The 12,078-nt window shown below is 50.0% G+C and overlaps 1 pseudogene; it reads right to left on the reverse strand.

Annotated features, from left to right (window-relative positions):
* The window catches only part of LOC119283490, a 74,916-nt pseudogene that overhangs the window by 57,141 nt on the left and 5,697 nt on the right, over positions 1 to 12,078 (reverse strand).

The raw sequence follows: 12,078 nt of genomic DNA on the forward strand, positions 1-12,078 counted from the left end.
CGCTGCCGCGCTACTGCTTCCGGCCGCCGCTGCCGCTGCTTTGTTTTAGCTGCTATCGCTGCCTTGTTCTATTACTTGTAGCGGGGCTGCTCTGCTTGCCACTGCGTGCACTCCTACTTGCTGCGGCCTACTGCGTTGCTGCTTGCCTCGCGCCCATGGCTGCTACTGCCGTCGACTGCTATTGTTGGAGCTGGCCATGGCGCTGTGTGTGTGGCCGTGAGATGTGCGTGTGTGTGCTATGTGTGTGTGCGTGAGTGTGTGTTATGTGTGTGTGGCCGTGAGATGTGTGTGTGTGTGTGTGCGCGCTATGTGTGTGTGCGTGAGTGTGTGTTCTGTGTGTGTGTGGCCGGCTCAAATAGTAGACTAGTTTAGGGACTAATTTAGTTAGTTAGTCTAATTAGTAGTACTAGTTGATTAGTCCATTAGTAGATGACATGTGGACCCCCTCATAGTTTACAGAAAAACAAATTTTAAGAAAAGCCTAAGTCAATGACATGTGGCCCCTACACTGTTCATATGTTGACTTGTCAATATTTGACTGGGTCAACCCAACCCCACTGACCCCCACTAGCATACAATGTGGCTAGAATAGCACTAGGTGACAAAAGTATTTTCCTGTTTTATTTTCAAATTAAAAGAATTCTGTAAACTCGGAAAATCAATGAAAACTTTGCAAATTAATATAAAATAAACCGTACCTCAAATGAAAATACTTTATACATGAAAGTTGCTCAGAACAACGAGACGATCTCGAATACGCAGTCCGTTCGTCCGTCACACGTCCCTAGCATAGCGTACACGCGACTTTCCCCCTCCAAATCATCTATCCGAAAACGTGAAACACCGGGGATATTTTCCCGGATGTTTCCCCCCTTCACCGGTATCACCTCATACCGCGTTAGGTCACCTCTAGCGCTGCGTATTGCCATGTTATGCTCTGTGATGCTTTGATTGCTCTATTATTTATTGTGTTCCCCTCCATTACTTCTTTCTAGTAGACCCCGAGACCGTTATCAGTACCCTTGTGATCGACTACATCGACGACGAACCCTTCTTGCCAGAGCAACCAGGCAAGCCCCCCCCCCCCCTTGATCACTAGATATCGCCTACTCTACTCTCTATACTGCTTGCATTAGAGTAGTGTAGCATGTTACTGCTTCGAGTTAATCCTATCCTGATGCATAGCCTGTCCTTGCTACTAGTGTTGTTACCTTTACCTGCAATCCTAATGCTTAGTATAGGATGCTAGTTTACCATCAGTGGCCCTACATTCTTGTCTGTCTGCCATGCTATACTATCGGGCCGTGATCACTTGGGAGGTGGTCACGGGTATATACTTATACATAATATATGACACTTGTGGTGATTAAAGTCGGGTCTGCTCGTAGGAGTACCCGCGAGGGATTCCGATGTTGGGGGCTGAAGGGGCAGGTGGCTCCATCCTGGTAGAGGTGGGCCTGAGTTCCCGCAGGCCCTCGACTGTTACTTTGTGGTGGAGCGACAGGGCAGGTTGAGACCACCTAGGAGAGAGGTGGGCCTGGCCCTGGTCGGCGTCCGTGGTTATTTCAGAATAACACACTTAACGAGATCTTGGTATTTGATATGAGTCTGGCTACTGGCCTATATGCACTAACCATCTACGCGGGGACAGTTATGGGCACTCGACGTCGTGGTATCAGCCGAAGCCTTCGTGATGTCAGTGACTGAGCGGCGCGCGCCGGGTTGGACCGCGTAACGCAACTTCCTTTGTAATGGAGGTTGCTAGGTCTGCTCACCGGCCGCATACGCAACGTGCAGGTGTGCAATGGGCGATGGGCCCAAACCCCTGCGCCATAGGATTTAGACCGGCATGCTGACCTCTCTGTTGTGCCTAGGTAGGGCTGCGACATGTTGATCTTCCAAGGCCGGGCATGACCCAGGAAAGTGTGTCCGGCCAAATGGGATCGAGCGTGTTGGGTTATGTGGTGCACCCCTGCAGGGAAGTTAATCTATTCGAATAGCCGTGATCTTCGGTAACAGGACAACTTGGAGTTGTACCTTGACCTTATGACAACTAGAACCGGATACTTAATAAAACACACCCTTCCAAGTGCCAGATACAACCGGTGATCGCTCTCTCACAGGGCGACGAGGGGAGGATCATCGGTTAGGATTATGCTACACGATGCTACTTGGTGAACTTACCATCTACTCTCTTCTTCTGCTGCAAGATGGAGGTTACTAGAAGCGTAGTCTTCGAAAGGACCAGCTATCCCCCTTTTATTCCGGCATTCTGCAGTTCAGTCCACATATGATACCCTTATTCCATTTGATACCAATGCATACATATGTAGTGTAGCTCCTTGCTTGCGAGTACTTTGGATGAGTACTCACGATTGCTTTGCTCTCTCTTTTCCCCCTTCCTACACCCGATTGTTGCAACCAGACGTTGGAGCCCAGGAGCCAGACGCCACCGTCGACGACGACTACTACTACTCGGGAGGTGCTTACTACTACGTGCAGCCCGCTGACGACGACCAGGAGTAGTTTAGGAGGATCCCAGGCAGGAGGCCTGCGCCTCTTTCGACCTGCATCCCAGTTTGTGCTAGCCTTCTTAAGGCAAACTTGTTTAACTTATGTCTATACTCAGATATTATTGCTTCCGCTGACTCGTCTATGATCGAGCTCTTGTATTCGAGCCTTCGAGGCCCCTGGCTTGTAATATGATGCTTGTATGTCTATTTATTGTAGAGTTGTGTTGTGATAACTTCCCGTGAGTCCCTGATCTTGATCGTACACGTTTGCGTGTATGATTAGTGTACGATCGAATCGGGGGCGTCATAGCCGGCGTCGTCCACCAGTAGCAGCATGAGAGGCGGGAGTGGCCGGAATTGTCCACGGCGCCAGCGGCCGAAGCGGGCGAAATCGGAGGCGCAGGTGGGCGGCGAAGGTGGGCGAACATGGGCGACAACCTTAAACGGGGCCGGCGGCGTAGCTCGAGGAGGGCGCCGGCGCAGGTCGCCTTCACGGCGGGCGGTGCAGGTGGTAAGCCGCGGCACGGGTGCAAGCGGGCAGCGGCGCTGTTGTTGGTCACGGGCTGGGCCACGGTTCTGGTGTTGGTCACGGCGCAGATCCAGGCGGGCGGCGGCGCAGGTGGGTAGCCGACGATGGCTGCAAGGCGCGGGCGACGGGGGAGGAGGAAGGAAGGAGATGGACTTCTTTGTGACGTGTTTAAAACTCTGTGGTTTTTTTTGCAAAAAACAAATACACTGCCCTGTGGACAACTTTTCCCGAACGGAGGGAGTACTAGTTAAATCCGAGCTATTGGTGTGAAGCACTGATATGCCAGTACATTTGATTGTGACCTGTTCTAATTTTGTACCTGAACTTTTTTTAAAAAGGGTTGGACGTCAACTTAATGTGCTAGCAGAATTTATTGTGTTGTCTGTCTGTTTTCTTTGCATAACATTCAAGATATTTCCCCATCATTCATAAAGACGATGAACCGTTATGTACGACTTTGTTGGTTTCAACATAGCCCTCCCCGTACCGATCCACTGCTTCCATCCTGATTGTGCCGCCTGCGTGAAATTTTTGTATGCAAGTTCAGTGTGCTATGATGTTCTATATGATTGTGTTAACTATATAAGTTTTTACTGAGCATCAACAATGCATATGGCTGAAAGATGTATTTACGAGCATCGACCGATGGGTCTCTCTCTCTCACACACACACACACACACGCGCACGCGCGCGCGCGCAGACGCACAAGTGGGACCCGTTGAATTATTTATTTGCTCATGACAACTTTTAATTAGGTTCCACTGTAATCTAACTTTTTTCTTAAGTTATTAATTGAGCTCAGTGACTTCAAAAAGTTGTATAGAAGCCTTGTTTGGGCTTTTCCGGCGTCGCTGAATGTGGGCTGAGTAACCATGTTAGGTTGTACTGTACAACACACGCCTTTTTTTCAACATCAGCAATGCAACTGGGCCGACAGTTGTACACAATATCCGGGTCAACTTGTTATTCTCCGCCCCGCTGGGCTGCAAACTTTCCTAGGAGGTATGCATTAGGCTTAACAAGAAAATGGACTTTAAGAAATAATAAATGGGATGTAATTATAATAACTAGACAATTACTATTCACCAAACACGTAATTAGTTTGAAAAATATATTATTTTTGGAATTTGGAAATTTTAATTTCATTACTTGTTGCGCGCGCAATATTTCGTTGGATTTTAACATAATACAACTTTATTTTGAAATTATATTTGACCTGACTAGAAATTTTGGATAAAAATATTTCGGATCCCATCAAAATGTGGGATTTTTTTTGAATTCTGTTTTGAGCAGTTGTTTGAAATTATTAATCGTTGTCCTAGCTAGAAGTTGGGCTGTACTTTTAACAAACTGTAAATGGACTGTAGTAATTCTATTAGAATTAAAAAATGGGTTGTACATTCTTACAAATCGCAAATGGGCTATATGTTCTTTGCCAAATCCGAGCTGTGCGCCTACTAAGTTGACGCGTACCAAGGGCTTTGTTAACTCAGTCAATATAAACGATTCTAGCTGCAGTGATCGTACGATGTCCATCCAACGGCCGTAGTGCTTCTTCAACCTCTGATCTTCTTGCTCCAGCCGCCCAAAGTAGCGCCGGTCGTGTCGCGTGCTCCTGCCTCTCGTGGCCGGTTGTGATGCCACATAGGCCTCACCGCCCCGTACTACTCCCACCGTTGGCCAGGCCATCCCTCTACTCACCCACATCCCTGTTATTCTGCGGCGACGGCAACCTCACACCACAGCCGAACCAGTGAACCCTCGTACTCCTCACCGTGCGGGCTTCCACTACTGCGTCTTCCCCGGCTCCGCGTCGTCCCCTTCCTAGGCCTCGCCGTCGTCCAGACCACCGCCCTGGTGCTCTCGACGCGGCGTGGTCAACGTGGTCAACGACCGACTTCCATCGGAAGAGTACTGTACGTGGAGAGGCTGACAGCTGGGTCCAGGCGGCCGCAAGGAAGTGCCTCCTTATTACGCGCAAAATAATTATTCCTCCACCTGACAGCAGGGACCCACCGGACGGGCCACCTTATTTCGCGAAAAAACATTTCCCCCCTGACTGTTGGGACCCACCGGACGGGCCAGCGTATTTCGCGAAAAAAAACGTTCCCCCCGCTGTCAGCTCGGACCCACCGGAAGTGTCTCCTTATTACGCACAAAAATGAATACTCCCCCTGCTAGCTGGGACCCACCATGGTGGGAGGCTGACTTGTGGGCCTACTAAGTTGACTGGGACGGGGGCCTTTGTCAACTTTAGTCAATATGAACGATGCTAGCTCCAGTTACCGTACGATGCCCATCCAATGGCCGTAGTGCTTCTTTAACCTCTGGTCTTCTTGCTCCAGCCGCCCAAAGTAGCGCCGGTCGTATCGCATGCTCCTGCCTCCCGTGGCCGGCTGTGCTGCCGTGGAGGCCTCACCGCCCACTACTATTCCCACCGCTGGTCAGGCCCTGCGGCAACGGCAGCCTCACACCGCAGTCGAACCAGTGAACCCTCGTACTCCTCTCCACGCGGGCTTCCACTGTCGCGTCTTCCCCGTCTCCTCATCGTCCCCTTCCTAGGCCACGCCGTCGTCCACCGCCCTGGTGCTCTCGGCGCGGCGTGGTCAATGTGGTCAAGGAACGACTTCCATTGGACGTGGACTGTACGTGGAGAGGCTGACAGCTGGGTCCACGACCGCAGCAAGGAAGTGCCTCCTTATTAAGCGGAAAATAATGATTCCTCCACCTGACAGTTGGGACCCACCAGACGGACCATTGTATTTCATGAAAAAATGTTTCCCCCTGACTGCTGGGACCCACCAGCTACATCTTCGCATGCAAGGAAGTGCGTCCGGGCAAAAAAACGATTCACCCCTGACTGCTGGGACCCACCAGCTACATCTTCGCAGGAAAGGAAGTGCCTGACAGTCGGGACCCACCTGGTCGAAGCGTACGTAGCGTTGTCATTCTGGTCGTGAACGTGTACGTACATATATACTGGTGGATGTAGAGGCGCGCACGTGTCGTAGTAGAGGTGCGTACATGTCGTAGTAGAGGTGCGCACGTAGCATGTACACGTATGTACAGCGGCCAGGGTGCAAGAAAGAAAATACGTCCACGTATGTGTACATACATGCGGGGTCTCGAATGCCTACTCGCGCATACGTACGGCTAGGGCTCGTGTACATGGCTGGGTCGGAACGAAGAAATAGCATCGTCGTCGTGTTCATGGGGAGGCAACGAAATGCGTCGTGTTCATGGGGAGGCAACGGAATGCGTCGTGTTCATCGGGAGGCAACGGAACACATGGGAGCCAACCGGCTGGGTCGGAACAGAATGCATGGTCGTATTCATCGGGAGGGCTTGGACGGAACAGGCGATGGAAACGAGACCTGGCGTACCGCACAACGGAGGAAACTGACCTCCTACGTTCGGAACGGGTCCTGTTGATCAGGAAGGGTCTGGCGTACCGCAAAACGAAGGAAATGGACCTCCTACGGTCGAAACGGGGGTCCTGTTGATCGGGAGGGGTGTGGCGTACCGCAAAACGGCCAAAACGGACTTGTGTTGGAGTGCTACGGTCGAAACGGGGGTCATGTTCATCGGGAGGGGTGTGGCGTACCGCAAAACGGGACTCCACGGGATACTATTCATCTCCACCGTTGACCTCCTCCAACCTCCACGGGCTACCGTCGACCTCCTCCAGCCTCCATGGGCTCCTATTCATCCAGCCTCCACCACGCGCTACTCCACCGGCTACTGTTCAACCACCCCTCCACGGGCACCCCTCCACCGTCTACTATTCATCCAACCCTCCACACCATGGGGTCCTGTTCAACCACCCCTCCACGGGCACACCTCCACCGTCTACTGTTCATCCAGCCCTCCACCACACCACGGGGTCCTGTTCATCCAGAGGCAATGCCACCGCTCACTGTTCATCCAACCCCCACCCCCCCCGCAACGCTCACTGTTCATCCCAGAGGCAGCATCGATCGGCTTCAGTTAGCAGCAGTAGAGAAGGAATCGCTCGATCGGGTTCAGTTAGCATCCATCGATCGATCGCTCGGGTTCAGTAACGCGTATCCTGCAGTGCAATCGCTCGGGTTTAGTTAGAGCCCAATGCCTCGCTCGGGTTCAGTTAGAGCCAACGCCTCGCACACACGCGCGAATGTGTATGAGAGAAACGTGCATCGCTCGGCCCCCGACCTCCCACCGTAACCGGGAACTCCCCGAAATTTTCCTCCCCCTCGCTTCTACCACGGTTTTTTCTGTCATGGATGGCCCAAAGAATGTCATGCAGCTGCGTCTCCGCCCCGCCCAGGATGAAGAGCCCATTTTCTATCATGATTTTTTGTCATAGAAGTAGGAGCCCACCACATCTATGATGATACTGGGTTTTGTCACAATTATCGTCATAGAAGTGTCATATGTATGACAGAAAAAATTCGTTCGGCCCAAAATGTCACGGATGTGTCTTTTTTTGTAGTGATTTCGAAAGGATTTAGTATGTTAGCTGCAACAACATCTATGGATTCGATCAATCACCTGAATGATGCCAGCGTGGTTGCCGCGCGGGTGATCCGTCGCCCCGGCGAGCCAAGTGCCGGCCCACTGGGAGCCGTCAGACATCCATGTCGCCTTCACAGCCCCAGTCTCTGCCAACGGAGCTGCTCCCAACGCGCCACCGGTAGCCACGACCTCCTCTTGAAGGTGCCTTCTTGCTCGCAGCTCCTCGCCGGCATTGTACGCGTCGGAGCGCCGTCGGAGCGCCTCCGTCAGTGAGTTGACCTGCATCTTGAACTCATCGTACTCCCGCTTCACCTTCCAACTCTCGCGGATGAAGTCCAGCCGCACCTTGTTCTTGAGGAAATCCCGCTTCTGGCCGAAGTATGACTCCGGGCAGCGCGGCTCGACGTCGTGCTTCCGGCAGAACAACACCCACGTGCGCGCGAAGCTGGCGGTCTCGGCGAGCGCCTCGAAGGTGAGGAGCGCGCCGTCGTCGTCGGAGAGGTAGTAGGCGAGCTTCTCGACCGGGTAGTCGGCGGCGAGGATGGAGAGGATGGTGTTCGCGGTGACAAGCGGTGGCTCCTTCTCCGGGTTAGCGGTGGAGATGAAAACGTCGATGCCGGGGAGGTCGGAGCAGCCCTTGGGGTTGCATGCGGTGGGCAACTTGAAGCGGTCGGCGAGGACGTCGAGGTCGTAGGAGCGGTTGATAGGGCAGAGCTTGGGGAGGCTGTCGAGCAGCCATGACAAGCGTGAACCACACCTCGCATGTCACCGACAGCGCCCACAGCCACATGGCGTCCGGGTTCGGTGCCGGATGCGCCACGCCAGGAAGAACCCCAACGCCACCAGCCGGATGGCGACCAGCATCCTGCACAGGGCAGAGGAAGATGCAACGAGTCAAGGAGCTGCGAGCCTGCGAGGGAACCAAAATCGCTTGTACAAGGAATTGGTACCTGTATGGGCTGAGGATGGCCTGAGAGACACTGGTCTTCCTCATCAGGGGCCGGCAGCAGCGGGCACCAAAGTTGGGCGGCTCCTCGATGCCGACGAATCTGGAGGTGGCCCAAGCGCTGTTGCCGACACCGCCGTGCTCGTTCTCGGGCCATAGAGCGTTGCCGTAGCTGTAGGTGCCCTTGGTCTCGAAGAGCCACCGGGCGTGGTCGAAGTCGGCCGGCTTGCCGTTGCTGCTGGGCATGGGCATCTTGATGGAGTGCACCATGGAGAAGCGCTTGGACATGGATGTCATGGGCATCTGGTCCCTCTCCTCCAACGAGGAGATGGCGTCGTCGTCGTCCTCGTCGACGGAGTCGTCGGTGTCACTGCCGGCGGAGTAGGCCTCCTTGCAGCCTGGGCAGTTGCCGGAGGCGGCGACGCAGTCCATGTAGCACTCCTCGCAGATCATGAAGATGCAGTCACATGGCGGGTGGCCGCCAACGCCGGCATGTCGCAATCGTGCATCTTGCAGGACATGTTAACGGAGGCGGTCGGCCGAGCGTTGCTACCTCTTGAGCACTGCGTTGGTTTTCCCCGAAGAGGAAGGGATGATGCAGTAAAGTAGTGTAAGTATTTCCCTCGGTTTTTGAGAACCAAGGTATCAATCCAGTAGGAGGCTACGCGCGAGTCCCTCCCACCTTCACAAAACAAATAAATCCTCGCAACCAACGCGATAAGGGGTTGTCAATCCCTACACGGCCACTTACGAGAGTGAGATCTGATATATATGATAAAATAATATTTTTGGTATTTTCATGATAAAGATGCAAAGTAAAATAAAAGCAAAGTAAAAAAGCAAAGGAAATTACTAAGTATTGGAAGATTAATATGGTGAAGATAGACCCGGGGGCCATAGGTTTCACTAGTGGCTTCTCTCAAGAGCATAGGTATTTACGGTGGGTGAACAAATTACTGTTGAGCAATTGACAGAATTGAGCATAGTTATGACAATATCTAGGTATGATCATGTATATAGGCATCACGTCCGAGACAAGTAGACCGACTCCTGCCTGCATCTACTACTATTACTCCACTCATCGACTGCTATCCAGCATGCATCTAGAGTATTAAGTTCATGAAAACAGAGTAACGCCTTAAGCAAGATGACATGATGTAGAGGGATAAACTCATGCAATATGATGAAAACCCCATCTTGTTATCCTCGATGGCAACAATACAATACGTGCCTTGCTGCCCCTACTGTCACTGGGAAAGGACACCGCAAGATTGAACCCAAAGCTAAGCACTTCTCCCATTGCAAGAAAGATCAATCTAGTAGGCCAAACCAAACTGATAATTCGAAGAGACTTGCAAAGATAACCAATCATACATAAAAGAATTCAGAGAAGATTCAAATATTGTTCATAGATAGACTTGATCATAAACCCACAATTCATCGGTCTCAACAAACACACCACAAAAAGAAGATTACATCAAATAGATCTCCACAAGAGAGGGGGAGAACATTGTATTGAGATCCAAAAAGAGAGAAGAAGCCATCTAGCTAATAACTATGGACCCGTAGGTCTGAGGTAAAATACTCACACTTCATCGGAGGGCCTATGGTGATGATATAGAAGCCCTCTGTGATGGATACCCCCTCCGGCGGAGCTCCGGAATAGGCCCCAAGATGGGATCTTGTGGATACAGAAAGTTGCGGCGGTGGAATTAGGGTTTTTGGCTCCGTATCTGATCGTTTGGGGGTACGTAGGTATATATAAGAGGAAGGAGTACGTCGGTGGAGCAACAGGGGGGCACGAGGGTGGAGGGCGCGCGTGGGGGGTAGGCGCGCACCCTACCTCGTGGCCTCCTCCTTTGTTTCTTGACGTAGGGTCCAAGTCTCCTGGATCATGTTCGGTGAGAAAATCACGTTCTCGAAGGTTTCATTCCGTTTGGACTCCGTTTGATATTCCTTTTCTTCGAAACCCTAAAATAGGCAAAAAACAACAATTCTGGGTTGGGCCTCTGGTTAATAGGTTAGTCCCAAAAATAATATAAAAGTGGATAATAAAGCCCAATAATGTCCAAAACAGTAGATAATATAGCATGGAGCAATCAAGAATTATAGATACGTTGGAGACGTATCAAGCATCCCCAAGCTTAATTCCTGCTCGTCCTCGAGTAGGTAAATGATAAAAACAGAATTTTTGATGCGGAGTGCTACTTGGCATAATTTTAGTGTAATTTTTCTTAATTGTGGTATGAATATTCAGATCCAAAAGATTCAAGATAAAAGTTTAATATTGACATAATAATAATAATACTTCAAGCATACTAACAAAGCAATCATGTCTTCTCAAAATAACATGACCAAAGAAAATTATCCCTACAAAATCATATAGTCTGGCTATGCCCTATCTTCATCACACAAAGTATTTAAATCATGCACAACCCCGATGACAAGCCAAGCAATTGTTTCATACTTTTGACATTCTCAAACTTTTTTAATCTTCACGCAATACATGAGCGTGAGCCATGGATATAGCACTATAAGTGGAATAGAATGGTGGTTGTGGAGAAGACAAAAAGGAAGAAGATAGTCTCACATCAACTAGGCGTATCAACGGGCTATGGAGATGCCCATCAATAGATATCAATGTGAGTGAGTAGGGATTGCCATGCAACTGATGCACTAGAGCTATAAGTATATGAAAGCTCAACAAAAAAAACTAAGTGGGTGTGCATCCAACTTTCTTGCTCATGAAGACCTAGGGAATTTTGAGGAACCCCGTCATTGGAATATACAAGCCAAGTTCTATAATGAAAATTTCCCACTAGTATATGAAAGTGATAACATAGGAGACTCTCTATCATGAATATCATGGTGCTACTTTGAAGCACAAGTGTGGTAAAAGGATAGTAACATTGTTCGTTCTCTCTTTTCTCTCATTTTTTTATTTGGGCCTTTTCTCTTTTTTTATGGCCTCTTTTTTTTCTTTTTTTTCTTTTTTTCATCCGGAGTCTCATCCCGACTTGTGGGGGAATCACAGTCTCCATCATCCTTTCCTCACTGGGACAATGCTCTAATAATGATGATCATCACACTTTTATTTTCTTACAGCTCAACAATTACAACTCGATACTTAGAGCAAAATATGACTCTATATGAATGCCTCCAGCGGTGTACCAGGATATGCAATGAATCAAGAGTGACATGTATGAAACAATTATGAATGGTGTCTTTGCCACAAATACGATGTCAACTACATGATCATGCTAAGCAATATGACAATGATGGAGTGTGTCATAATAAACAGAACGGTGGAAAGTTGCATGGCAATATATCTCAGAATGGCTATGGAAATGCCATAATAGGTAGGTATGGTGGCTGTTTCGAGGAGGGTATATGGTGGGTGTATGATACCGACGAAAGGTGCGCGATATTAGAGAGGCTAGTGATGGTGGAAGGAAGAAAAGTGCATATAATTCATGGACTCGACATTAGTCATAAAGAACTCATATACTTATTGCAAAGATCTAAAAGTTATCAAAGCAAAGTATTACGCGCATGCTCCTAGGGGGATATATTGGTAGGAAAAGGCCATCGCTCGT

Source organism: Triticum dicoccoides, chromosome 4A (genome assembly GCF_002162155.2).
Source record: "Triticum dicoccoides isolate Atlit2015 ecotype Zavitan chromosome 4A, WEW_v2.0, whole genome shotgun sequence".
NCBI lineage: Eukaryota > Viridiplantae > Streptophyta > Magnoliopsida > Poales > Poaceae > Triticum > Triticum dicoccoides.